We start from the raw sequence: 13,607 nt of genomic DNA on the forward strand, positions 1-13,607 counted from the left end.
GGGCTAATATAAGCTCTTGTAAAATTAGAGAGCCACTGAGCTAATGACAGCAAACACTTAACAAAAAGAAAAAGAGGGACACTACTAGAGTATAAATTCTGGTTCTAGTGGGTTCTCCTGAGATAGTTTGCTACAGAGCAGGATTTGAGTGCTGATCAATGCAGCAAAAGTTTGGCAGGAAAGGGTGAGAGCTGAGCAAGAAAAGCCCACAGTGCTAAGCTTTATCACCTGTGTAGAAAGCACTTCCACAGGTTCATGGGCTCATAAATTTGGCCAGCCAGGTGGCTGGGTTTTATCTTTGTTTACGGAAAGGCAAGTCTGCTCACCAAGTAGATATTCATTAGATTTGCCTGTTCCAAACAACTCATCATCTGATATCCAGCTGATCAGTTTAAATTACCACTAACTTCACTATAATTGCGTCTCTAATTATAATGAGGCTGAAAGACTTGGGAAATTATCGTGGCTTCTTCAGCTGACGGTAGCTTTAACCTCCTAAGTCTTAATGACAGAAATCTACCCAACGCCACACCCCTCCCAAAAAAAAGACTCATTGAGAATAAGAGAGATGTAGAAACAATGAAATGAGTTTCAGAACTCAATTCTGGTTTGTTAGAAAGGACTGTTTCTTGTCTTATAAGAAAACCAAGAAGAGACTGGACAATTTATTGTAAGATCGGTGGCTTATAGATTGACAAATACTTGGCTGTGCTGACAGCTGCATAGAGGGGTGCTCAGAGATGGATCGATGTACCTTCTGGTACCTACTGGTGGCAATTGTCATATAATAACCTGCCTTGGGCCTCCATTGCACACTATTTTCTCTCCTTTGAACTACAGCCTCCAAGTTTTAGCCGTAAACAATAAAATGTCTTTTCAACGTTTTCATCCCATATCTTCAATGTCTCAAAACTAAATTTGTTTCTACTTTTCCGTCAGCGTCCGGAGGGAGACTAGTCAGAGTAGAGCCTGGAAGTCACCTTTGAGCTGAACTTCAACCAATGGGAGTCGTAGGTGGGTTTGAAAGGACCGAGAAACTAACAGCAACACACAGCACCATAATTACCCCCGGGGCTCCGTCTGCCCTAACCAGATATTGTTGTTGTCTTTATTTTTTCTTATGTCGACACCTGTGGCTAAAGGTGGTCCTAGCCATTCAAAAAGTAAGCATTTCAGAGTCCGGGTCAAATATTTCTTTTAAATTGCCTAAGAGCCACCAGAAATAAATATCTCCAAGGTTCTTCATCTTGTTCTAATATGAACCAGAAACAGATCTTTCAGTCCACTGGGTGACATTCCTGTTTTTTCCTTTGTATATCATTTGGAACCATTAATCACTCAAGCAGCCATTGCTTCTCATAGGAGATGTGGGGAAATGATAGGGTTTTATGTGAGTAATTAATCCTGTGGCAGATGTGAAGTTTCCAAGACTACGGCCATTAGCGAATTGACAGGCTTCCGAACACACACTCCAGTACTGGTTAGTAATGATTTTAATATGCTAATACTATGTGGTTCATAAACAATAGACAATTGGTCCTTAAGTCCCGTGTACATGATGTTGTTATTTTCTCGGGTTTTTGGTTGTTTGCTTGCCTTTAGATAAAACTAGTGTTAGGCTTTGTGTATTCTTTATGCTGCTGTTGAGTAACCAGTATCACATTTAAGATACCTGCTGCAAGGACACCATTATTCAACTCTACTTCTTCTTGTAATAGTCTTGCAAAATGGATAAAAAGTTTAGATGAAACAAATTGCCGCTTGAGGAAGGGTTTTCTTTCCTAATAATGTAGGGTTTAGTCTTTTAAATTGCAATAAAGAAAGAATAGGAAAAAGACAAATAAGAGTTATGGAAAGAAATATGAACCAATATTGACTGCATTTATTTAAAATATTTACCCAAGCATGCAAAGCTGGTCTATGAGCCATCCTGGCCTTGCCTGACAGGTGTGGGGCAGCTCTATCTCAGAGTGACATGACATACATGACATATTTAGTTTAGCTCTTTATCCAGCGTTGACACCTTCTAGTCAGAAACTTGCTCCACCCTCCTCCTTCTTTCTCTCTAGCTTATGTGGGGTAATAATCCCCAGATAGTCAAAGTACCTACTGTCTGCCTTTCTTCTTGTCACATTTTCTCCTTAAATATGTTTTAGTATAATAATAAATTGCTAGCCACGGTAAGCATGCTTCATCATAATTTCACTTCATCCTGAATTTGTAAGACGGCGCCATAGCCGTTGACAGGCAGTCTGTAAAATCCCAGCAACAGCCTTACTGCAGGAGCTTGCTCAAGGTCAAACTCTCTGCCGCAAAAGATTACAAAGCTGCCTCTTGGAGAGTATTGTTTCTTAGTTTGTAACCATTGAAAGGAAAAGACTGGATCTATAAGAAAGACATTTTCAATACCATAATGCAATAAATTAGGCGAGAGTTGCTTTTGAGTGTTTGTTGAGGCAAAGTTGGGGAAAGGGAAATAACAAAAGCCAAGGGACTGGAGCAAAACGGGGCATCTCCCCTTGCTTCCTATGGGTGGACTCGTATCATACTCCAAAAAGGAGTGCTCTTGGCATGTTCTGGTCAGGTAGCTTTGCTACATTTCCTGAACAAAATGATCTTTCAGGAATAGCATGCAGGCTCACTGCATAGACACCATGACCAGGCTTCAGGCAGAAGACAGATATAATAATAAGAGAGACGCCAAGTGCCAGGGTCTTTGCAGAAGGTGTTTTCTGTAGGTGGCTAGAAGGTCCCTCTTCCCCCACCCATCCTTTTCTTTGCCTTATAGCTCAGGGGAAGGGTTTTAATATTTGATTAGTGTCCATGAGGACGTCCCAGGTCCCAAGCACTCCCCTTACTTAATGTTCAGAGAACTCTTAAGAGATCGGAGCTGTTTTTTCCATTACAGATGAGCTACAGTGTGGCTAATTAAGTTACTGCAGGCCCAGAGATTCAAATCCAGTTTTGTCTGGCTCCAAATTCAGCTCTGATTATTTCTCCTTCTCATCTTCCCAATGCCACTCATATTCCTTGGAAATTATTACTGAAACTAAAGTAGGGTAAAATTACCTTTGCTTTGGAGAAAGCCAAACTTCAGCTAACATGGTTGAAATGTATTCTTCCTAGCATCTGTAGATCTTTTCCCTGACAAAAAGGTTTTGCTAAAAAAGGAACTACAAGAAAACAAAAAAAAAAAAAAAAAAAAAAAAAAAACCTAGATTTACTTTGTAACTCTTTGCTGAAAGTGAGAACACAGAAATAAATAAAACCACCAGCTGACTTTGAGCCAGCAAGATGACTCAGCTGGGAAAGCCACTTGCTATCAAAGCTGGAGACCTGAGTTCGATTCCCATCTGAATAAAGGATGGAGAAAGCTGGCTCCTGCAAATTGTCTTTTGACCTGTACACAGATACTATGCCAAGAGCACACCCACACTCACAATGAATAAATTAAGGAACATAATGTAAAGTTTAAAAGAAACCTACAGCTAACTTACCTTCTGTCTTTTTAATAACTCCCCTTTTGAACAGTCAGATGTCAGTTTAATGACACTGTACAATGCCTTACCCTTGTAGCTATAAATCATACTATCAAACTCATCAATTTTAGCTACCTTTAACTATATGTATACCTCAAAGATTAACTATAGGTTTCCCTCAAAGATGGAATATTTCTGTATGCCAAATATCTAAGGAAATCAGCTGCCCACTGGTGAGTCAATATCACCTCACACCACTGGTGCTCACCCTTTCCGATACCTTGATACTTCATAATTGTAATTTTCTACTGTTATTAATAGCATTGTTAATATATGTTATGCAGGATTTCTGATATGTGACCCTGTGAAAGGTTCTTCCGACCCCAAAGTTGAGAAACACTGCTTTGACAGTGTACAATTGGTGCATGCCTTTATAGCTTCCTTCTATCTCCTTGGTCTTCTGTGCAGTGCATTAAATTCTGTGAGGTCTACAGCATACTTCCTTTAATAGTATGCAAAGGCAAACATCTTCAGGGTTCAGTGCTGTAGCTTGTGGGAAATTCTTAATTATGACTCCAACAACTTTTTGTTCATTTCCTCTATAGAAAGTTTGTATTTCTTCAATATATTACTTTATTGGCTCAACAAACCATCATCTCAAAGCCTTGATGTGGTAGGAAATATGCAAAGGACAGGGATGAAGAAGCCAAGACAGCTGGGAAGATGACTGAGCCAGTACAAGGATTGCCTTAAATGCACCAGGACACGAGGTGGATCCCAAAAACCTGTGTTTAACCACTACCACCATTACACCAAAACAAAACAAACAAACAAACAAACAAACAAAAAACCAAATCAAATATCACAATTCCCAAAACACACACACACATACACACACACACACACACACACACACACACACACATACAAAAACCTGCCAATCATGGTGACATGTGCCTGTAATCTCAGTCATGGGGAAGCAGAGACAGACTGGTTACTGGGATACATCCATCAGCCAGTCAACTGGGCCTACTTACAAGGTTTGGGCCAAAGAGGAACACTGTCTGAAAAGTAATAAAGTAGATGGCACCTGATAAAAAAGCAAAAACAAAAACAAAAACAAAAAAACAGTTGATATTTTCCTTTAACCTCTACATGTACATCTATAGGTCTACACACACACACACACACACACACACACACACACACACACAAACTCACACAGGAAGAATTACATTCACAAACCCAAGGCAGAAAAAAGACAATCACTCTTAGTTCAGAGAAAGTCTGGACACTGTGAGTCCCTGTCTCACAAAAATAAAACTAAGTAAACTGACAAGGAACTTATTCTTTACAGCTCTCCTTCTAGATCAGCAAGATATAGAACTGTTTTGTTTTAGCCTGTAGTCTCCAATGCAACTGCATACCAAATTTTACCACTGTGAACCAAAAGCAGCTGCGGAGTGTAAATGAATGAGCATGCTGCTTTCTAATGAAAGGTTATTTACAAAAACAAGAAGGGCAAACTTGGCTGCAGGCCATAGTTTTCAGATCCTAGTTCCATTAGCTGCCTTGTTGTTACAGGTCTTGCCTTTCATTGTATATATTGTCCAAGGAAACCTAATACAGTTTTAATTAAACTGTTTCTTTTAATGCAATTGTAGACTCCTGGTGAGTTATAAGAAACCATATAGGAAAAGCCTGTGCCTCTTTCTTCCCAAGGATAATGTCCTCAAAACCTAGAGCAAGGCACCACAGCTGAGATATAGCCTGTCAGGGATGGAGTCCCACACATGGCACACCCACTTCCCTTTTAGCCTCTGGTAAGCTGCTTTCCCTTGCAATCACCAATATAACTTCGACAAGCAAGCATAACGTTCTTTTTAAGTTATAATTGCTATTAACAAAAGAGTCACATCTTACTCCATAGTTAGAATTTAAAGCTAGAAAGGTTATAGAATTAATAACATGGATCAAACTTATCTATATAAATAAGATGAGCTGGTACTGCCTTCCATGTTAGGCTTGATGACTTGGTCTCTCTCCCAGCCTCTGGTGCAGACACAGACTGATATTTAAATTGTGTTTCCTGAGTAGCCACTGCGATTGCACTGGATGACTGGAGAAAATACATGTGTGAAAGCTGGCATGGAGAAGCATGACCATAATCTCTGTATTTGCAGACTGAGACAAGAGGATCTGGAGTTCAAGGCCCGTCTGAGACACATAGGAAGTCTTACAGAAAGATTCTCTCTTGCACCGAACAGCTGACCATGTGGTATGGCTAAGGCTAACCTCAAAGGCCTGGGAGCCAGAGAAATGACCTTGCTGCTAGCTGGCTGTGGCAGTGAGCTAGCCAGAGCAGTGTTGGGCAAGCCTGCCCTTGTAGTTTGAGTATGGGAGAGCTGGCAGACTGACTAGCTCAGCTACCACCCGGGCCCAGATCCAGGATTTTGAATTGGCCCACTCCAACAACTACCTTGTCTATGAACTGCTTGAACATATGAAGCAAACAGAAAGATCCAAAACTCTAGGATCTCCATGACATGGGGTAACAAAATGATATCCAAGAGGACCCAGTATTGATAAGTGTGGCAAAGCCAGAGGCCATGAACCAGATTCATTACAATGAGCATTTATGTGTGGACAAAAGGGTGTACTGTGTGACACGCTGTGACACACTGCTGTTTCCATGACAAGATATTTTGTTTTGTTTTATTTTTAATTTTATTGTTATGATTATTTTTTATTTTCTTTGGGGGAGTAAGGTTGCAAGGGCAGATACGAAGGAAATGAGGGGTATTGGGGTACATAATGTAAAATTCACAAAGAATCTATGAAAAGTTGAAATGGAGAAAGAGAGAGAGATGAGGGAGGGTAGAAGGGTCCTGGACAACAGCATTAATAACAAAGCCACCAAGAAAACCAAAGTTTCCACTTCCTGTTCCCAGAGACTGCCATATTTGATTGCCCATTGAGCTGAGTGCGCTTTTCTGTCCCCTAGTGTCTCCTTTCATGGTTTAATGCAGACTGCAGATTGCTTACGAGTACATATGGAATTCCCCTGCTTGTCACAGGAGCATTCACAGTGCACTTCACGGTTTGGGTTGAGCTCAGCTAACTCACTAAAAATAACCAAGCTGCTGCCGGCTTCTGGGTTGGCTCCCCCCATCGAGTCTGACTTCAGCCAGCTGGCATCTGACAACTATATCTGTTATCAGAAAAAAATAAAAATAAAAACACTTCTTCCTTCAGCTGACATTACTCCACTTTGGTATGGTAAGGTTTGGCATAGAGCATGAAGAATCTTATCTAAAATAAGATTTTCTGTGTACATGACGAAGACAAATAAACTTGACTTCTTTTCCCTTTTAATCTCTTGTGCACCATAGAAGGCAAACAAGTATAGAAAGAATCGATCCCAATTCTAACAATTCTGTTGTCTTTTGATTTTCAAAGACCTTGGTTAATGTCAAACAAATCTGGAGAGAGAAAAGAGAATGGGGGACACACATTATTCACAAGGAACTCGGCAGTATGACAAAGACACCTGCAACAGGAGATGTCCCCACACACAGTAGTCATGTCAGGGGAAATACTTGAAATACTCAAATACCTTCTGCCTTTTTCCAGTCACATGCCTTCTAAATAATTTCCTAATACAAGTGCTGTGTGGCAGAAAAGCAGCGTGAGCTGGTCCAGATTGTACCCTCAGATTTCTGCAGAAGGCCCTGCCCTTCCCACCAGTCATTCCTAACCTGAAAGGGACACTATTTTGCTTCCTAACCCAGAGGGACACCATAAACTGTTAAGAAGTTGAGGCATATATTCCATTCGGGAGCCTGATCACCAGAGCCAGGCTGTGGGGATGGGTAGCCCTCCTTCTTCCCTCCTAGCTTTCGAAGGTAGTAGACTTAGCTCCGTTTTAGTGTACACCCCTGACTGCCTTCTAAGGTGACTTGTGTTGTACCTCCTTCACCTGTCCCTCCAGATCCCAAACTCTCATGATGATCATTTTGCATAGCATGTGTCCTAAACCCTGGCACACAGTAGTTGCTCAAAAGGTATGTGTGAGGATAAAGGCCTTTAGATAGATGCTAATGGTTGTGAGGGAAGAGTCTGATGTGTCAGCTTTTGGCCACACAAAGGACGAATTCACCAATTGGGGACAGCTACAGCTGCAACTTCTTAGTTCGGGATGAGGAATGTGGACAGAGGAATTCTGGTGAGGAAGACAAAGAATGGGAAAGAACATAAGCTGAAGCTAAGTCAGGAGAATAATAAGAACACCAAATCTGGGGGTGATCTAGGGTGTCAGAGGGGTGTGTGCCTCAGTGGGACAGTGCCTATCTGACATGTATTAAGTCCCAGAATTAATCTGTGGCATCTCTAAAACTAATCCCAGGGAAAAGTCCAGCACTAGTGCAGGGCTCAGGTGTCACATTGACAAAAGCTAGAGAGTACAATGAGATTGACCAAATGTGCCTACATACTCTTTCCTGGTCCTTCTCACATGTGGCAGTATTGTCAGGAAATAGGTTACTCCAAAATAAAAATTCTAACCCATAGAGTTGGGAAGGTAAGCATTGTGTTTGTGTGTGTGTACACATATGTGTGTGTGCACATGTGTGTACATGTGTGTATTTATGCGTTTGTGTATGAATGTGTGTGTGTGTGTGTGTGTGTGTCTACTTCCAAGGGCCAGAATCTCTTCCTGTGATGCTTCTTTATCTGAGGGCCCTTCTTGTAATCTGAGACTCATATGAAGTCAGTTCCATGGGAGGAGGCTTCACTTAGCAGAAGAGAGAAATTGCATCCTTGAAGAACCATGATAGAACCCATGGGATGCCAAGTAATTCTTTCTGTCTTGATTCTCTTTAAACAATGTAATAGAATGTAAATCATGTACAATTAGGGCCCACAACAATGAAATTCACTTAAAGTTTGTTCAAGTTGTTACAATGAACAATAGAGGATTAAACCATGATATATCTTTGTAGTAGATTAGCTGATAGCATTATGCTTTGAGAGAATATTAAACATTCCTTCAGAATAATTATAAAACTTATGGAAAGTACTTATAATGCAGCAAATTGAAAATAAAATCAAACAATGTAAATGTTAAATGTCCTGTGAGCTGAAGACTTTGCCACACAGGTGCACTCCCAGAACTTGGGAAATTGAGCCAGAGGATTATAGAAAAGTCAAGGCCAGCTTGGCCTGTACAAGAGCCTGTCTCAAGAGAGGGTAAAAAAAAATAAATGAAATACACAATTGCATAAAAATTGTACAAAAGAGAGACGTTATGGCTGCCTGTATCCAAGTGCAGACATTGTCAAGTGTACGTGTGAGGCCAGTGGGTGAGCCTGTGGGTGAACCACGGCTGGCCTTTCTCCTGCCTTGTTGCTTCTCTGTGCTTTCCATGCTAAAAATAAGTACTGTGTGATCATACCTACAGCAAATGTCCAGGACAAACAAATTTATAGAGAGATGAATTTTCCTGGTTTTCTGAGAACCAAGGGAGGGCAAGAGAAGAGAGGACCCTGCTTAGTGGGCACATAAACCTTTAAAAATGGTTTTCTGATCACCATAAAGACTAAACTAATGTTAGGTTTTTGTCATGTTTGCTCCGGATCTCCACTTAAAATGTACCAAAAACCCAACCTTATTGGAAAAGTCTAATGGCACACATGCCACACTCATTTTAAGAAGTAATCCTTGGGTCTGGGGAGATAAATCAATTGGTAAATGCCTTCTGCACAAGCCTGAGGACCTGAGCTTAGAACCCTACGGTGCACCCACTTGAAAAGAAGCCAGGGATGGCTGTGTTCATCTCTACACTTAGGGCAGAGACCAGTGGATCCATGGAGAGAGTTGGGTCCTAGAGCTCATTGCCCAGTGAGCCTAACCAATCAATGGATGTCAGGTTTAGTGAGAAAACCAATATCAAAAGGTAAGGGTGTAAGCAAGAATGGAAGACACCAGATGTTCACCACTGATCTTCATATATCCATGTGAGCTCATATGCACCTATGTACACAGGACGTATAATTATTCTCTACATACAGCACACAGGTAATGCACTGTGCGCTGATGGGGGTGCACACCCACAGATACATTCACAGAAGTAAGGTTTGATTTTTAATTGGCAACGCTTTTATTTATTAATTTACTTGGATACATTTCTCTGCACTTGCACTAGCATGTGTGTCAGTAGATGTAGGAGTCCAAAAACAACTTGTAGAAGCTGAGCCCTTAATTATATGGGCTCCAGGGATCAAACTCCTGGAATCAGGTGTGGTGGCAAGTGTCTTTGTGCTCGAAACCACTCTCCCAGACTAAGGGGAATGTGTTTGCTAAGGATAAGCATTGCATTGCCTCATGACCAAGCTCTGACGAATGAAATTAAAACAAGAGTTACCTTTACAATACCACAAAAGATGATTGGAAGGAGGTTCCTCCTATGTCCCTTTGCCCTTCATGCCAACTAGAGTGGGATGTGTTAGGAAATTGCCTGGCCCAACATGTAGACAGTATTAAGGATAATGGAATAGAAAGATAGAATCCTGGTTTTCTCCCTCCCTTTAGAATTTATATATCTTAACTCAAGTACATATCACATCTCATATACATATAACACACTTTTTATACCTAAATACATATATTAATTGGACAAATAAAAATAAAGTTCCAATGCCTATCAACCATTTTTAAATTCTGATTTCTTAGCACAGGTATTTTACATCAACTCATTCTGATGTGTATCTTTTTTTTAACCACACATATTTTTCTAAACAACATCTATTTTACATGTTATTATTTGAATGCTACATATGGCATAATTCCTTACTGAGCTAGGTTTATCTGAGAAGAAGAAACTTCTGTTCAAAAAATGGTTTGTCAAATTGGTCTCTAGAAAAGCCTGTGGGACATTTTCTTAATTAATGGTTGGTGCAGATGAACCCAAGGGTGGTGCCACCTCTGGAGAGTGGGTTCTGCTTTGAATAAAGCTGAGTATGTCACAGCAAGCAAGCCAATAGACAATACTTCTCTCTGGTCTCTGCTTTAGTTCTGCCTCTAGGTTTCTGCCTTAAGTTCCTGCCCTGACTTTCCTCACTTATGGACTATAAACTGAAAAACTAGACCCTCTTCTTCCCAAGATGAACCTGATTGTGTCTCTATTACAGTATCAAGAAGCAAATGAGGTTTCTGGTTTGTGAAAATGAAGATCAGAGGTGCTAATTTCTTTCAAATGTTCATTCTATGGATGAGACTCTGTCTCTCATTAAGCAAACATACATCAAACACACAAGCACACCATTTCTGGTGTTCTAGAACTAGAGAGAGAAATACTGGGTAATGTGGGAGAACTGGTACCACCCCTCACTGGCTGCAGCACTTGAGACAGTGGGCCCTACACTTCACCCGAGCATTGTGGGAAAACTGGCCCTGATGATGTGGGTGGAGGAGACCTGGTCCTATCTTTTGCTGGTTGACACAGGAAAAAGAGCTGGCCCTGTCCCTTGTGATGGGCAAAGTGGGGGAGGTGACTGGAGTGGTGTAGGCACAACAGAGACGGGGGCAGGGGGTTGACCAGCTCAGCAACAACCCAGGCTCAGATTCCCCCTAACATCTACCCCATCTGGTGTGTGTGAAGGGGCCGGTTATACAGAACCAAAGCTGCAGGATCTTCATGACACAGGGCGACAACAGGCCATCCAAAATGAGTCCTGGTGATGGTATAGCAGAAACTAGAGGCCCTGCACCAGACCAATGACTCCATGTGCAGTTAAAGTTATTTAAAGCAAAAACTGTTTATCTGAGTGACATACCATGGCACACCATAGCTTCCACACTGAAATATTTTTTTTTCTATTTTTTTACTTTATTTTTAGTTTTGGGTTTTTTTGGGGGGGAGGAGTGGGAGATTGCAGAGGACCTTCCAAGGATGGAGAGCAGACATGGAAGGATAGAGAGATGATAGAATTGGTGTGCATGATATGAAATTCACAAAGTATCGGTAAAAAAACAACAATAGGAATGGATGATCATCTTAGCAAAAGGCTGAGACAATGTAACAGCTCCATAAGGTACTGTGATAATATGGGCCCTCAACTGTGTGTACTGGGTATAGAATAAAGATCTAGTCTCTCATTTGTTCTCTACTCAGTTGTTCTGGTCCAGTGAGATAAGCACTTAGACTTAAAGGATCTTTAAGATTGCAGGGAAGGGGTACCCCTTTCCAGAGTCCCCCTTCTTACAGCCTTTCACTCAGCTCTTCACAGCCACTCCGCCATCTTCATGATCTCCCTTGCTCAAGTGGATGCTAAGCATATGTTTCTTAACTTATTCATCTTCAGTGAGCCATATTTTGAGACTCGTGTCTGCCTGGATCTTCCCAGAAGTGTCGCCAGTGTACCAGAGCACAGTGATTCCCAGGCAGAGTCTACATGAGGAGGCATGCAGAATGAATTGCATACACTCCGATTGCGCTTGAATTATCATTAGCCAGGTTCTCAAAAATGGACATGGTAAATGAAACCCGCAGTAAAGAACCAATAAATATCTGTTCAGGGAAAGAAAGAATAAATCAATTATGGAGCTTCTAGCTTCTGCTTAGCAGAGTGCCAAGAGCCGAGACTGCAGTACATTTATTTCCCTCGTGGTGTGAAATTATAAATGTAGCAATAGAATTTTTTTTAAGCAGATGCTCCTTTTCTAGTGGTGCAAGTTGATGAGTTGTACAAAATATAAATTCAGTTAGCCTAGTAGAACCTTGACAGAATTTGTTTTTAGGTCTGTGTCTCCGTTTTGAAATAATAGATTTGAAGCTTTTATTAATAGATTCTCTGCCCTAATCCAGTGGTGTCCAGAGGCTGACATACGCTAGATGTGCAGAGATGTCCAGTCTCTCTGAAACATACAGAAAGGCCCTTACATGTGTCATCTGAAGTCTTTCTCTTTAGGGAGAGATGTAGCACATTACAGGGCATCCAGAAGATGAGATGACATTTCCCAAATTGCTTCCATACAAGAACCTGCAGTCTTGTGTTCTCTTCCTCTTCGTACATCCTGGAGAGTGTTCTCCATAAACCTCCTGTGCTAACATCCCAACCCACTGCTGCAAAGTGAACAGAGAACAAGATAGACAGGGAGATACAGTAATGCCAGGTCAGCAGGCTCTGATCTAGTATGATAGTTGGTTTGATTTAAAAAAAATAAAACTTTGAACACAAACATGCACACATAAGGAAAACTGTAGAGACACAGGAGCAGACAGATGAATATCAACAAACCAAGAAGAGAGCCCTCACCAGAAACCAGTCCAACTACTACCTGGATGTCAGACTTCTCAGCATCCAGGACAGTGTGAAAACAAATGAGACACTCAGTCTGTGGTAGTCACAGACCAGCTCTTCATTCCCATTGTGAGCTCCATAAGAACACCATGTAACTTGCATTGTTGTTACTGATGTAAAGAACTAGAGACCTACCTGTGAGCTTAAAAGATAAACTAGTAACCTAGGAATCCATCCCTATTGCCAAATCACCCCTTCTCCACGCAGCATGATACAGCAGATTGTCTCTCCCCTATCAGCTCTTCATCTAAGACCCTGTGTCTTTGTCAGTCCTAGTGTCTTAGTTAGGGTTTTACTGTTGTGAACAGACACCATGACCAAGGCAACACTTATGAGGACAACATTCAGTTGGGGCTGACTTACAGGTTCAGAGGTGCAGTTCATTATCATCAAGGTAGGAACATTACAGCATCCAGGCAGGTATAGTGCAAGAGGAGCTGAGAGTTCTACATCTTCGTGTGAAGGCTTCTAGCAGAACCCTGACATCCAGGCAGCTAGAATGAAGGTCTTAAAGCCCACGCTTACAATGACACACCTACTCCAACATGGCCAGACCTCCCAATAGTGCCACCCTTTGGGCCAAGCATAGTCCATCCATGACACCTACCCTAAGTTATGACCTATAATTATGTTGTTCACTGTCCGTCTTTCTAACAGAGATATGAGCTGCAAGAGGACCAAGGTCATCTCTAACTTGTTCTTGTCTGTATCCCAAGTGACCAGCATATGCTGTGCCCAGAGTAGTCTATTTTCAGTGAATCAATACACT

This window comes from Micromys minutus (genome assembly GCF_963924665.1).
Source record: "Micromys minutus genome assembly, chromosome: 8".
Taxonomy (NCBI): Eukaryota; Metazoa; Chordata; class Mammalia; order Rodentia; family Muridae; genus Micromys; species Micromys minutus.